The 15,015-nt window shown below is 41.9% G+C and overlaps 1 long non-coding RNA gene across 1 annotated transcript in view; it reads left to right on the top strand.

Moving 5' to 3' along the window:
• LOC126944556 (uncharacterized) overlaps window positions 1–13,990 on the top strand; it is a 124,882-nt gene extending 110,892 nt beyond the window's left edge. The window contains exon 3 of the long non-coding RNA XR_007722107.1: window positions 13,818–13,990. This is a non-coding gene — a long non-coding RNA (uncharacterized LOC126944556). The remainder of the gene's footprint in view (window positions 1–13,817) is intronic.
• The last annotated feature ends 1,025 nt before the right edge of the window (window positions 13,991–15,015 follow it).

Below are 15,015 nucleotides of genomic sequence, written 5' to 3'. Positions count from 1 at the left end.
TCTTGGGCAACTCTTAGTGTCCTCAAAGACTGGCTGAGGCACTGTCGTAGTGGCTGAACCCAAGACATCTAGCCCTTCAGGTTTAGTGGTTCTCTAAAGAGTTATAGACTTACAGCCAGGCGCAGTGGCTTGCACCTGTAATCCCAGCACTTTGAGAGGCCAAGGCGGGTGGATCACCTGAGGTCAGGAGTTCGAGACCTGATCAACATGATGAAACCCTGTTTCTACTAAAAATACAAAAAAATTAGCTGGATGTGGTGTCACACGCCTGTAATCCCAGCTACTCTGGAGGCTGAGGCTGGGGAATCGCTTGAACCCTGGAGGCAGAAGTTGTATTGAGCCGAGATTGTGCCATTGCACTCCAGCCTGGGCAACAAGAGCGAAACTCCATCTCAAAAAAAAAAAAAAAAAAAAAAAAAAGTTATAGACTTACTTTCTTAAGGAAGTAGTCACCCACTCAACAAAGAAGAATTGTTGCATACCTACTATTTTCCAGTCTTATTAATCTATTCATGTAGCACTTTGGGAGGCTGAGGCAGGAGGATCACTTAAGGACAGGAGTTCAAGACCAGGCTGAGCAACATCGTGAGTGAGACCCACATCTCTGCTTAAAGAAAAAAAAAATAGCTGGGTATGGTGGCATCCACCTGTAGTCCCAGCTACTCAGGAACCTGAGGTGGGAGGATTGTTCGAGCCCAGGAGTTCAACATGAACCTGGGCAACATAGCGAGACTCCCAGCTCTACCAAAAAAACTTCTTTAAAAAAAAAAAGAAAGAAATAGAGTCAAACGACTTACTTAATCTCATTCAGCTTGGAGAAGGAAGCAAAAGTAATTCAGACAAAAGAAACAGCATGTATAAAGGTATAAAAGAGTTCAGGAAACTGACAGATCACTCAATACAGAGGCCTGAAGAAAACAGGTGTGAGAGATGAGGGTGAAGGATTAGGCGAGGCTCAAATTTCAGAGGATATTATGTCTTGTTAATGAGCTTAATTTCATCCTATTGTACTGGGACCATCTAAGGCACAGGCAAGACTGCAATGTAGGCCAGGTGCCGTGGCTCACACCTGTAATCCCAGCACTTTGGGAGGCAGAGGCAGGCAGATGGCTTTGAGGTCACGAGTTCGAGACCAGCTTGGCCAACATGGTAAAACCCTGTCTCTACTAAAAATACAAAAAAGTTGGCTGGGCGCTGTTGCTCACACCTGTAAACCTAGCACTCTAGGAGGCTGAGGCGGGTGGATCACCTGAGGTCAGAAGTTCGAGACCAGCCCAGCCAACATGGTGAAACCACGTCTCTACTAAAAATACAAAAATTAGCCAGGTGTGGTGGCGGGTGCCTATAATCCCAGCTACTCTGGAGGCTGAGGCAGGAGAATCGCTTGAACCCGGGAGGCAGAGGTTGCAGTGAGCCGAGATCACGCCATTGCACTCCAGCCTGGGTGACAGAGGGAGACTCTGTCTTAAAAACTAAATAAATAAATAAAAATAAAAAATAAAAATACAAAAATGTTACCTGGGTGTAGTGGCACATGCCTGTGGTCCCAGCTACTAGGGAGGCTGAGGTGGGAGGATCACTTGATCCTGGGGGGCGAAGGTTGCAGTGAGCTGTGATAGTGCCATTGCACTCTGTTTTGACTGGGTGATAGAGTGAGAACCTGTCTTGAAAAACAAACAAACGAAACAGTGTAGAAAGTTCACTATAGTTTTCGTGTAAAGGATAGATTGGGAAGAATGAGCATGGCATGTCCCGTGAGGAAGCTAATGCAGTAGTTCAGTCCTGAGGAAAGTGAGGATGGGAACTAACTAGCAGGTGTGGAGAGGGAGAGGACCATGTGGGCAGGAGAGGGAGCACGCAGGTGGAATCAACAGTACTTAGAGGAGAAAGAGTCCTTGAAAGTTGTGGAACACAGAGAGGAGTCGGGAAAGATTCCTGGGACTGTTGTGGCTGGAGGGCCTCACCTACTCTTTGAACAGTTGCTGGGGAGCTCTATTGCCTTCTCAGTTGCAGAAGTGAAGGAATTAAATGTCACCTATTGAGAGTGATGATCTTGATCTTGGCTTGGTGCTGCTGGCAGCCAAAGTCTAACAGAAGGAAAAAATAGCATTTGTAAGTCGTAGATAGGTACAAACCAGGAAGCTCTGTTTCCTTAAAGAAAAAGCTTCGTTAGCAGATTCTTTATTTCATCAGTTCCAGTTGGCAGCATCCTCATGATTATGGCTGGGACAGGACTGTTGGCTGCTCAGGAAATATTGAACAAATGGGTTAATCAGCTGGCAAAGAATCGATTCCCGTGTCATATCCCTTCCCCTTAGGCCACAAGTCTACAAAATTGCTAAGTGGCAGAGGCTTCTGAATCCCTGCCATTGGCTCCCTGGAATTGCAGAAGCTTGTTAATATTGACTTTCATCTAATTACTTCACTATTTAGTTGGCAGGGTTGTTCTTTAAAACATTTTTTTCCTAGTTACCTTATGCCCAAAGGGAATGCTAATTAATAGAAAGATCCAGGCTCTCTCAGACTCCAACTACATCCTCCTTTCTCCTCATTCCATTACTTGTGTGTCATGAGAATTACACAGAAGGTTCATCTCTTAAGCTTTCCATGCCTCAGTTACCTTATCTTTAAAATGGGCATAATTAGATTAACTCTGTGACTTTATAGAGTAATTGTGAGGATTGGAGGAAACTTTCCAAGTAAGTGTGTTACCTAGCATTTAGCATTTAACTAAGGGTAGCCCTAAAGAATAATCACCTCATCTGCAGGGAGATGTTGCCAAGGCCTCTCTGACCTGTTGGAGGAGTTTGAGAATCACACTTGGTCGATGCCACCATTCTTTCATTGGCCCTGTCTTACCATGGGTATCTCATGGATGGCTGCTAAGCTTTGTCCAAAATCAGTCCAAAACTTACAACCTTGCAGCCCCACAATTGGTGCTATTTCCCCCAGCTCTGGTTCTCCCTATCAGCCTAAGTGCTCACATGCTTTGAATGTGTATTTTGATTTTGCATCTTGAGCCTGAACCAGACCTTCCTTGTCTAAAGCTAAAGCCCCCTTCTTGGAATTTCATCTTGATTTTGTTTTGGTCCAAGCTGAAATTGCCTCCCTCTTTCCCAAAACCACTGATTTGTTTTCCCTAAATAGAGCAACTGGAAAATTTCCCCGTTTACTACTACTACTACCTCTACGACAACTATACAGTAAAATAATAATAGTGGCTGAAGTTGAGTGCTTATTAAGTACTGGGCACTCTGCTAAGGGATTCGCATAACTAATAGCCTTTGGTCCTCATAAAATTCCCAAGGTATGTTCTATTTCTATCCCCTGCCCCCTTTTACAGTTCAGAAAAATAAATACATGAGTAATTCATTAAATCCTACATCTAGATAGACTTCCATAAACCCTGAAACGGATAGATAACTTTTTCTAATGTTGATATTTAGGGGCCTAGTGGATTAAAGATTTTCTTATGAAGGATAATGGAGACCTCATCGTAAAACATACCTTTTATCAAAGAAAAGGCTACTATTTGCCATGAACCTTACAGCAGGGCTTCTATGCCTCAGTCTTATTAACATTTTGGAACAAATAATGATCTATTCTGGGGGTAGGGGGCTGGGTAGGTGGAGGAAGGAGCATAGCAGAGCTGAGGCATTGCTTCTGTGCATTGCAGAGCATTTAGCAACATCCTCAGCCTCTACTTGTTAGATGCCAGCAGCCCTCTGCCCAAACTCTGACAACCAAAAATGCCTCCAGGCATTGCCAGATGTCTTTTGGGGACACAGTCACCCCTAGTTGAGGACTGCTGCTTTGAAGCACAGAATAACCCTAGAAATCATCCTTCAAGTGAAGTTGAACATGGGGCAGGTTCATTTTGGCAGACCTGGAGGTCAAAGGAAAAGTCCAACAAAATTTCATCCGCCAGGGTAGGATCTCTAGTAGGTTTAGAGCATGGAGATGAAAAGGCATCACCTTAAGCCAGGTTGATTGGGGAGAAACAATACCCATAAGGGCATGAGAATCACAGGACTGGGCATAGGGAGAAGTTGAACTGCAACATAGAACAAAGATATCAAATGGTACCACAGGAGACAGTGGAGCCAGAACACCCCATCAGAATGATTTCAGAGTGACACACGGGAATGAGGCATCTTCACGCCTCTGTTGATCAGTTATTCAATGTGGGTTGCTCCTGGAGGAGGCATACACAAGGGTGAGGACTGAGCTCTGCGTCTTCAGCAGCCAAAACCCTCAACAGCTTAAGAAATAAGTGCTTTGCGGTGAAACCCCGTCTCTACTAAAAAATACAAAAAAAACTAGCCTGGCGAGGTGGCGGGTGCCTGTAGTCCCAGCTACTCGGGAGGCTGAGGCAGGAGAATGGCATGAACCCGGGAGGCAGAGCTTACAGTGAGCTGAGATCCGGCCACCGCACTCCAGCCTGGTCGACAGAGAGAGACTCCGTCTCAAAAAAAAAAAAAAAAAAGAAAAGAAATAAGTGCTTCTATCCTAAAAACGAGATCTCATGGCAAACCACAGCAGTCACTACAGACACTCAGCTGTGTGTTATCCTCTGTGATAAATGCTTTACATACTGTTTCTCATGTATTCCTCAGGAGAACACACTGCAGCCTGGAGGCATCATTCCTCCCATTTTACAGATGAGGAAACTGCGTCTCTATGGATTAGGATATTTTTGGAGACAAATGACTAAAAGCCCAATTCAAACTGTTGTAAGCAAAAGAAATTAGTTTATTAGTCTTTGAAAATGAAAACTCCACCCATAGATTTGACTTGAAGGACAGCTGTCACCAGGGCTCAGATGGTGACATTGGGCCTTGGTTTCTCTCTCTCTCTCTCTCTCTATTGGCTTTGCTGGGCCCTGTGTTGGCCTCATTTATAGATCCCAAGTAGTTGCTCCTAAGCGTTCTAGACCTGGTTATTTCAGCATGCTTCCCTTAAAACTCAAACAAAGACCTTAGAATACATCCCCTTGGCCCTGAATAGCTTGATTTTGCCACGGGTCCATCTTGAGCCAATTTCTGAAGCCAGGGGCATGGTGTGAAGTAGATGTCATGGCCCAGGTTACATGATCTGTCTCTGGATTCAGGAATGGAGCTCCCGTCACTAGAACCACATAGGATGAGAGTGGGAGAAAAGTAGATTGCCCCCCCTCCAAAAAAAACCTGTTGTCTTGCCACCTCAGGGAAGGATGCTAGGGCAAAAAGCCAAGAAATCTCCACAGAGCCTCATTTATCTCAAGGTGATATACCTTTGAAGGCAGATCCAGGTTCAAGCTCCCATCTGTCTGACTCCATGGACCTTTCTCTGTCTCCCCTCTGCCTCTCCAGAAAGAAAAAGCTGCAGCAATGACTTAGTGTAGGGGCCGGCCAACTACAGCCCATGGGTCAAATGTGGTCCACTGCCTGTTTTGATAAGTAGTCTCATTATAACACAGGTAAATCAATGTAGGTACATGTTACTTACGACTGCCTTCATGCTATAGCCACAGAGCTGGCTAGTAGCAACAGAGACTGCATGGCCTGAAAGGCCCACATGATTTGCAAGCTGCCGCTTTATGGAAAAGGTTTATGTGATGGCTAATTGTAGGCACTGGCTTGAGTGGATTGGGAGATGTGCACCACTCACCATTACCCCTAGTGACCAAGTAGCAAAATATGTGCTTCCTGTTCCCACAATGTTAGGTTCTGCTGGCGTAGAGGTCTTAGTTCCAGAGGGAGAAATGCTTCTACTAGGAAACACTACAATGATCCCATTGAACTGGGAGTTAAGACTGCCACTTGGCCACTTTGGGCTCCTGTGCTTCTGAGTCAACAGGCTGAGAAGACCGTGATGGTGCTGGCTGGGAAGATTGATCTGGACGATCGAGGGGAAATTAAATACTGCTCCACAATGGCAGTAAGGAAGAGTGTGTGTGGAATACAGGAGATCCATTAGGGCATCTTTTAAAATTACCATGCCCTGTGATTAGGGTCAGTGAAAAACTACATCTCAATCCAAGTGGGACGACAAATGGCCCAGACTCTTTAGGAATGAAGGTTTGGGTCATCCCACCAAGTAACAAGCCATGACCAACTGAGTTGCTTATTGAAGGCAAAGGCAATATAGAATGGGTAGTTTAAAAAAAAAAAAAAGTAATTATAAATGTCAGCTACAACCACATAACCAGTTTCAAAAACGAGTATTTAACTGTCATGAGTATTCCCCCCTCTTTTGTTAAAAATACATTTGTGCATATATCACATATATTAAGCAAATACCTTTGTTTTCTTTCTTCTCTTATTCCTTTATCATGTAACATAATGTTGATTAACTTTGTATCAGCATTTAAGCATTGTTAATTTTACATTATAGTATTTAGGTTTACTGACTTTGTATCTGCACTTAAGCATTGTTAATTTTACATCATGCTATTTAAGTTATAAGATAGCAGGAGAAATGTAAATGTCACTCAGGAACTTTACCTCCTCTTCTGGGAATGGGATTAGTGCGGTTTTGGTTGTACTCAGGATAGTTGTATCATGTTAAGTGGAATTATGACCTTGTTTTGATCTTTATTTGGAAATTCAGCATCGTTTAATGAGATGCATATGGCTGCCACGTTGACAAGGGGTGGGCTTGTGCTGATTAATTTTTTATGTATCGACTTCGCTGGATTGAAGGGTGCCTAGATGGCCGGTGAAGCATTGTTTCTGGGTGTGTCTGTGAGTGTGTTGTCAGAAGAAATTGACCTGTGAGTTAGTGCAATGAGACAGGAAGACTCGCCTTCTATGTAGGGGGCAGCATCCAATCTCCTGGGAGCCCAGTTGGGACAACCTGGCAGAACAAGGAGGAATCTCCCTTTTTTTCTCTCTTTTTCCCACTGCCCCAGAGCAGAACACTTTTCTCCTCCTGCCTTAAACATCAGACTCTGGGTTCTTCAGCTTTTGAATTCTGAGGCTGGCACTAGCCACCTCCTGGGAGTTCTAGGGCCTTCAGAATCAGACTGGGGACTGCACCATTGGCTTCCCTGGTTTTGAGGCTTCAGGGCTTGGACTGAGCCACACTATTGGCTTCTCTGGTTCTCCAACTTGCACGTGGCCTATCGTGGGATTTCTTCAACTCCGTGATCCTGTGATGTACTTCCCCTAATAGATCCCCTTTCATATATCTGATTGTTTCCATCTCTCTGAAGAACCCTGACACTCACAGTTTGCTCATCCATGATTTAGAGAATGAATCTCTACTGATATTCTCCAGAGTTGCCTGTTGGATGGAGCCAAGGGGCAGTGAGATGTTGAGCTTGCCTCATTTCACTCCTTCGCCCCCTCCCACGTGGGATCTTGGGCCACCAGCAGTATTTCTTGCTTTCTCTCCTATTCACCTAACACCAGGTTCATTTGTCTCCACTAGAAGAAGCCTGTAGTTAAAAAGTGGAAACAATTCAGGAAGGAATACTTGCAACACAAATTTCATGTGTGAGTGCTCCTGAAATTTACCCATTGTACATATCGCTATCCTTCACGGTGTTTTATCTCCTTTGGAAAGAACTGAAAAACTTAACAGCAACGGATATTACAACAAAACTCATCTCAGTCCTGCCATTAGACTGAGAGGATTTTATTCTTCCCGTTCTTCTGTCAGATTTTAAATGGATATAGTTTTATTCCCCTTCTCATCTAATATTGGAACCTATCAATCTGCAGCAAGATCTCATTTTAAAAGATGTTCTTGTATTTCAAGAGGCCTTTTAAAGGGGGAAAAATAGATCTACTCCACAGAAAGCTTGTGGCTGGAAACCAAATATATTTATCTCCATTGATTCAATGACTATTGGCTGAGTTCTGGACCCGGATTATTGGTGCCCAGGGAGAGGGGCAGGGAGATGAGGTTCAGAGAGGAGACCTGACTTGCTCAGACTCATACAGCCAAGTGGGAGTCAGGGTACCTGTGCTTTGTCTTCCTTCTCATATGTTTATAACCAATAACCATAGATATAAATGTGATGCATAGACTTATCCATCCATTTAACCAAGTATCCACCTACCTCCAAATTTTTAAATGTAATACTTTCATACTTTCATTTCTTCCTCTAATTCTATCCTATGTTTCTCTTTTATTTGCTTTTACCCTTTTATCCTAAATATCTTGCTCTACTCAGAACTAGTAAGAGGCCCATTCCTGCACCAAGTAGTAAGAGAACTCTAGGAGGTGAATCTGTAGACTGATTCTCAAAGAAGTCCTACCAGAAGTAAGAGTCCAGGTGTATGGCTCACACCTGCAATCTCAGCACTTTGGGAGGCAGAGGTGGGAGGATTGCTTGAGATGAGGAAATTGAGACCAGCCTGGGAAATATAGTGAGACCCTGGCTCTACAAAAAATAAAATAAAATATATATGTATTCTTTTTTGTTATATAATATATAATATTGCTTTTTATATGTGTGTATATAAAACTACATATGTGTTTTATATACACAAAACAACAGCAACAAAAAAGAGGCCGGGCACTGTGGCTCACACCTGTAATCCCAGCACTTTGGGAGGCTGAGGCGGGTGGATCACTTGAGCTCAGGAGTTCGAGACCAGCCTGACTAACATGGTGAAATCCCATCTCTATTAAAAATCTAAAAATTAGCCAGGCGTGATGGCGGGTGTCTGTAATCCCAGCTATTCAGGAAGCTGAGGCAGGAGAATAGCTTGAAACCTGGAGGTGGAGGTTGCAGTGAGCTGAGATCATGCTACTGCACTCCAACCTGGCAACAGAGCAAGACTCTGCCAAGAAAAAAAAAAGAGGAAAGTAAGGTAAGGTAAGAGAGAGAGAGAGACAGAGAGAGAGAAAGAAAGAAGAAAGAAAAGAAAGAAAGGAAGAAAGGAAGAAAAAGAGAGAGAAAGAAAGAAAGAGAGAAAGAGAAAAAAGAGAAAGAGAGAGAGAAAGAGAAAGAAATGGAACTCTGCAAATACATAAAGAAATGTGGGGTGGGCACACCCTGGCCTTTGAACCTCAACCTGTGCAGATTGCCTATCATCTCATCTTCTTCTGTCCTATAAAATCCAGTTCTGTGTGCACCCAAATGACTCTGTCTCTTGTTCTCAAACCTTCTCCCACCCATGCTGCTTTGCCCCTTGGAGACAGAGGCAGTCACTCATTCACCACATCCCACCTGTGCATCCAGAACACCTTCCTCCTTGGGGTAATCACAGGGTAAGATTAACTATGCTAATCAGCCTCTACAGGCTGACACAATTAACCAGAGTATGAGATAACTTCAGAAATCTATATAGGAGGTATCTACCTGCTGGGTTTAATTTCACCATTCAGCACAGTAATTAAGGGGAGGGATGGGTGGGAAGTTTGCTCTTTTCAACTAAAGAGTACATGGTACCATCTTCCAATAGAAGCTGTATGAAGTTTTTCAGGAAATGTTTGGCCACTTCTTGTCACCTCTTGGAATCTGCTACTGAACATCTCCTTCTGGGGGCTAGGCACGAATATTGTAGCCAGTTCTCTCTTCTTGATGGAACCAAATGAGGTGCTTGTATTTTTATGCATTTTTAAATCCTTTTCTTTCCCCTACTTACTCTTCTACACCTTTAACATTTTTTAATATTTTTATTTATTCAAAAATAAGAAAAGTTGCTTCTCAGAATAGGAGATTTGAAAAAAAAATCAGAAAAGTTATAAAAACTTTAGGCATACCTCATATGTGTGTTATGAGGTATTAATTCTGAAAGTTGCTTTGGGGAATAAAAGTTAACAATCCAAGATAGAGAAACTCTAATTTCGGTATTCTTCTTTTGAATTTAATATCTATAGAATTTAATGTATGAGGAGTGTGTTAGTCTGTTCTCTTGCTGCTAATGAAGACATACCCAAAACTGGGTAGTTTATAAAGGAAAGAGATTTAATGGACTCACAGTTCTACATGGCTGGAGAGGCCCCATAATCATGGTGGAAGGCAAAGGAGAAGCAAAGACACGTCTTACATGGCAGCAGGCAAGAGAGCTTGTGCAGAGGAACTGCCCTTCATAAAACCATCAGATCTCTTGAGACTTATTCACTACCACGAGAAAAATATGAGGGAAACCGCCACCATTATTCAATTGTCTCCATCTGGCCCCATCCTTGACACATGGGGATTATTACAATTCAGGGTGATATTTGGGTGGGGACACAGCCAAAGCATATCAGAGAGTCATACATTAAAGGCTCTGAAAATTCTGTAACAAAGAAAACATATTAACCAAACACAGTTAACTCAATATTTTCCACATTTATTTCACCACGCATTGAACTGTGCTAAAGTCCTTGTGTTAAGATCTCATTTCAGGGGCAAGAAAACACCATAAATCTTAGCTTTCTTGCCCCGAAAATGAGACCCTAAGACAAGGACTTCAGCACAGTTAGTTCACTGAGAGAAGATTTCAGGAAAGAGAAGTGAGGAAGTGGGAAAAGTGAGGCAGGATAGGAGGACAGCCAATCAAAGTGTATTAATGAACCAGTTACTGCTGTGGACAACTGGGGTTCAGTCTTGCTGGAACCCTAAAGACGCATCTAGAATGCATCCCAGATTTGTCCTTTTGGAGGATAGAAAGGCTGAGGCATTTATCCACGGACTCACATCACTTATTGTTTGTTTTTCTGTGTATTTCTAAGTTGATCAGCTGATAGAGAGAAAACGCAACACACCCTTAATAGGGGGCTGACAATGGAGCATGGAACTGTCAGCCACGGCAGTGCTGAAATAGGGAGGACGGAAGGTACGCAGTGTGGCCATCACAAGTTCTTGCTACATTGTATAACATTTTTTAAATGTTTTAAAATGCGAATTTATTAACATCCACACAAACTTGCAATCTATGTACATAATTTAGGAAACACCGTTCTTTTAAATTATTCATGTTTTTCTAGATCCGATTCTCCCCTTTTTCCTCATGGGAATATAAGCATTGACAAATGCTGGAAAGTAGATGAGTGTGTGTTCCTTCCAAGATGAAGTGGAAAAAGTCTCTGCACAACTCTCCCTCTCTGCTTCCCCTGCAGTGACAACCCTGGAACGCATCAATTGAGGCGACCACAGGAAGAAAGCAGATCAGATACCTGAGCAAACTTGAAAGGGACTGCCCCAGTGAGGTACCTAGCCTGCAATGGACTTTGAGTGCGCAAGAAATCAGCTTTCATGTGTCAATCCACTGGAATTTAGGGTTTTTGCTTAACCACAGCAAAGCCTAGCCCACCCTGAGTAACACAACAGCCTTAGAGAACACAGCCACAGATAAGCAAAAGTCACGGTGATCTAAGATATTCCTTACACAGAATATGTGATACAGGTCAGCTAGTGTCATAGCAAGAAAAACAAGGAGAGGACAAAGAAACACTGACCATTGCCTGTTCTTCTTAGTGTAACTGACAGAGAATCACAAAGACAAGGCAAGGAAGGGTCAGTGAGTGACCCAAGCTCTGCATGAAAGTGTCCTGTTTCTGAAGAATGAGATGGTCTAGAGGAGGGTGTTCCATTTTATGGGAGCAGATATGCACAAACTCTTCTTGAAAAGAAAAGGAGAGCTTAGTGCTGTGTTTTCATGCCCTGCTTCTGACTGTTTAAGTGGGCTCATTGATCTGGAAAACATACACTTGCTGGCCCACAGATGTGAAAAATTGAAGCGATGTCACCTACCCTTGCTTATTCTAATTTGCTTTCACAACAATTTCCTATCTAAACTAGCTCTGAAATTTTGGCTCTGGCAACTCTTGTTCAAATATTTTCTCCTCTGTCCCCTCATTTGGGGAATCTAATTAAGCATATATTTGCCTGTTTTAATTCATCCCTTCATTTAGAGCTTATTAACATTCTGCTAAATTTTTTTTTTTTTTTTTTTTTTTTTTTGAGATGGAGTCTCGCTCTGTTGCCCAGGCTGGAGTGCAGTGGCTCGATCTTGGCTCACTGCAAGCTCCGCCTCCTGGGTTCACACCATTCTCCTGCCTCAGCCACCTGGGTAGCTGGGACTACAGGTGCCCACCACCATGCCTGGCTAATTTTTTTGTATTTTTAGTAGAGACAGGGTTTCACCGTGTTAGCAGGAGGCCACCTCGGCCTCTCAAAGTGCTGGAATTACAGGCGCCCACCACCACGTCCAACTATTTTTTCTTTTTCCTTTTTTTTTTTTTTTTTTTTTATTTTTTTAGTAGATACGGGTTTCACTGTGTTAGCAGGATGATCTCAATCTCCTGACCTTGTGATCCGCCCACCTCGGCCTCCCAAAGTGCTGGGATTACAGGTGTGAGCCACCGCGCCCGGCCTCTGCTAAAATTTTTAAATGATCTTTTCTCTTTTAATTTCATTTTTGATAGTTTCTCTTGCTATGTCTTCAAGTCTTTTCTTCTATCATATTTAATCTCCCATTAATTCCATCTACTGTTTTTAAAATCTCATACATTGTAGTTTTCATCTCGAATGTCTGTGTCTTTTTACTATTTCCCATGTATCTATTCAAAGTTTTGATATCTTGAATACAGTGATAATAACTATTTTAATGTCCTTGCACGTTAATTCTAACATCTAGGCCAGTGCTGGATCAGTTTCGATTATTTAATTATTCTCCTCATTGTGGGTCATATTTTTCTGCTTCTTTATATGCCTGTTAATTTTTGATTAGATGCCAGTCATTGTAAATTATGCCTTGTTGGATTCTGAATATCTTTCTATTTCTGTAAGTATTCTTGAGTTTTGTTATGGGGCACAGTTAAATGACTTGGAAAAGTTTTATTCAATCAGATTTTGCTTTTAATATTTATTAGGCAGGACTAGAACAGTGGTCAGTCTTGGGCTAATTTGGGCTATTTTCCACTGCTGAGGCAAGATACTTCTCTTTAAAGTCATTACTTCACATGTCTGATACGGTTTACTTTCTTTGTTCTTTTCATTCCTTTTACTTCTTTTCTTTATTTTTTTATTTTTTTATTTTTTGAGGGGGGTTGTTTCAGGTGAGAAAGTAAATCTAGTCCCTGTTAATCCATGTTGACTGGAAGCAGAACTGTGACTGATTTTAATTCTTATCAAAGTTCCCTTTGGAATTTGTGATTAAACATGCCTTCTTGGGTTTGGCCCACTGAGTTGAATAACTGATTTTTCCTTTTTCTGACCTTTCCCAGAGTCCCTGAAATATCCACCCTTCCTCAGTTTCTTTTGTCACACCAACACTCTTCATTAAGCTGTCAACTATCTAATGCAGTCTTTCTCTTGAAGACATTGCCAATTGCCTACCTAACAGTTATCCCTCCCACTTGTTTGCTAGGTAATAAAACTTGATATTGTTCAGGGAAGCAGTTTTCCTCAGCTAAGTCTTACCTCTCTGGACTTCATTAAATCTAGAAGTAGCCACAGGAAAGTTGTTTGTGAGTGTGTGTGTGTGTGTGTGTGTGTGTTTTAAATAACAGAGCTATTCTTGCATCTGATTTTTTACTGTTTGGAATTTGGGTGCAACGCCTGGAGACGCAACATCAATCTTGCAACCAGAAATACATATATGACATATATTGTATAATACCAGATAATGCTATTTATATACAGTAAGAAGTGAATGGTGCCACTGCCTGACGCTGTGCAATGTGCAGTATATGTGGCCATACTCAGAAGCCCTAAAAAGAAGGATGAAGATGCAGGAAGACAGAAGGGCTCTGGGTATAAGCCCTAGACTGACTTCTTGCTGTGTGAGAAAAAAATACCCCTTGCCTGTTTAAATCATCTTTTCTTGGTTTCTGTTACTTGCAGTTGAGCATAATCCTGACTTACATCCCTCTTCTTCTTTCCTCTACAGGTAGCAGAATATTGGCGTGTAGCGCTACTCAAAACATAGAAAGCAGAAATAAATCAATTCTGCCTGGAGGACCTCCTCCATCTCAACACCCAGTGGTTTTGACAGAATTGATATAGAAATAGAAACTTCAAGGTGAGAACTTTTTATTTAATGCAAAGTAATAAATGATTTAAGAAACTACATTTGTTGCATGTTATGTACGTGTCAGATAGTGGGTTAAGAAGTGCTTTACGTGAATTATACCATTTAATCTTCAAAACTACATTAAGATGCAGGGATTTACATATTTATCCAACCAATATTTATAAATTATTAGAACTGTTCTAGGTACTGTGGACCTAGCCATGAATTACAAGGTACTTTCTATCCATGGAGTTACAGCCTGGTGAGGGAGACCAGGAACATCAAACAAATAAATAAAATAAAAATAGAAGACTGTGAACAAATCTCTGAAGATTATTAAATCATCTGATGTGATAAAGATAGTGACTATTTTAGAGCAGCTCACTGGGGAAGGCCTTTCTGAGGAGGTGCCTTTTAAGGTAAGAAGTCTGAATGACAAGAATAAGACAATCATGTGAAAATCAGGGCATTTCAGGCAGAGGTTACAGCGAGTGCAAAAGGCCTTGAATTGAGAAGATCGTGGTGAGTTGAAGAAACAGCAAAAAGGTCCTGTGTGTTTAGGGATTGAAGATGAAACGGGATGCAGCTGTAGGTACCGACAGGAGCACAGTCATGAAGGACTGGGTAAACCAAGGTCGGGAGTTTTATTCCATTCTAAGAGGAGTGCTGTGATTTGTTTTATATTTTACAAAATCAATCTGGCTCTTCTTTAGTGAATACATAGATTATGGGTAGGGGAAAAGAATGAAAGCAAGAAAATGAATTAGGAAGCTTTGCAACCATTCAGAAGATGAAAGGACTTGGCTGGGATGGGGTGATAGGAAAGATGAAGGGATGGAGATGAATTTGGACTGTTTTGGAGGTAGAGTTCTCAGAGCTTATTTAGGGATTGGCTTACAGGCGATGAGAAAAAGGAATCAAGGATTGCTGTTAGGGTTTTGACTAAGGAATTATCATCCCCATGTCATAAATGAGGAAGCATATACATGTATGTTTAATATATATATTAATATATATGTTTCATATATATATGAAACAATTATATATGAAAGAGATTATGAAGTTTGCCAAAGGT

Source organism: Macaca thibetana, chromosome 20, assembly GCF_024542745.1.
Source record: "Macaca thibetana thibetana isolate TM-01 chromosome 20, ASM2454274v1, whole genome shotgun sequence".
In the NCBI taxonomy this organism is placed as follows: Eukaryota; Metazoa; Chordata; class Mammalia; order Primates; family Cercopithecidae; genus Macaca; species Macaca thibetana.
The sequence above is the reverse complement of the archived record's forward strand: the minus strand, read 5'-3'. Positions and strand labels throughout refer to the sequence as shown.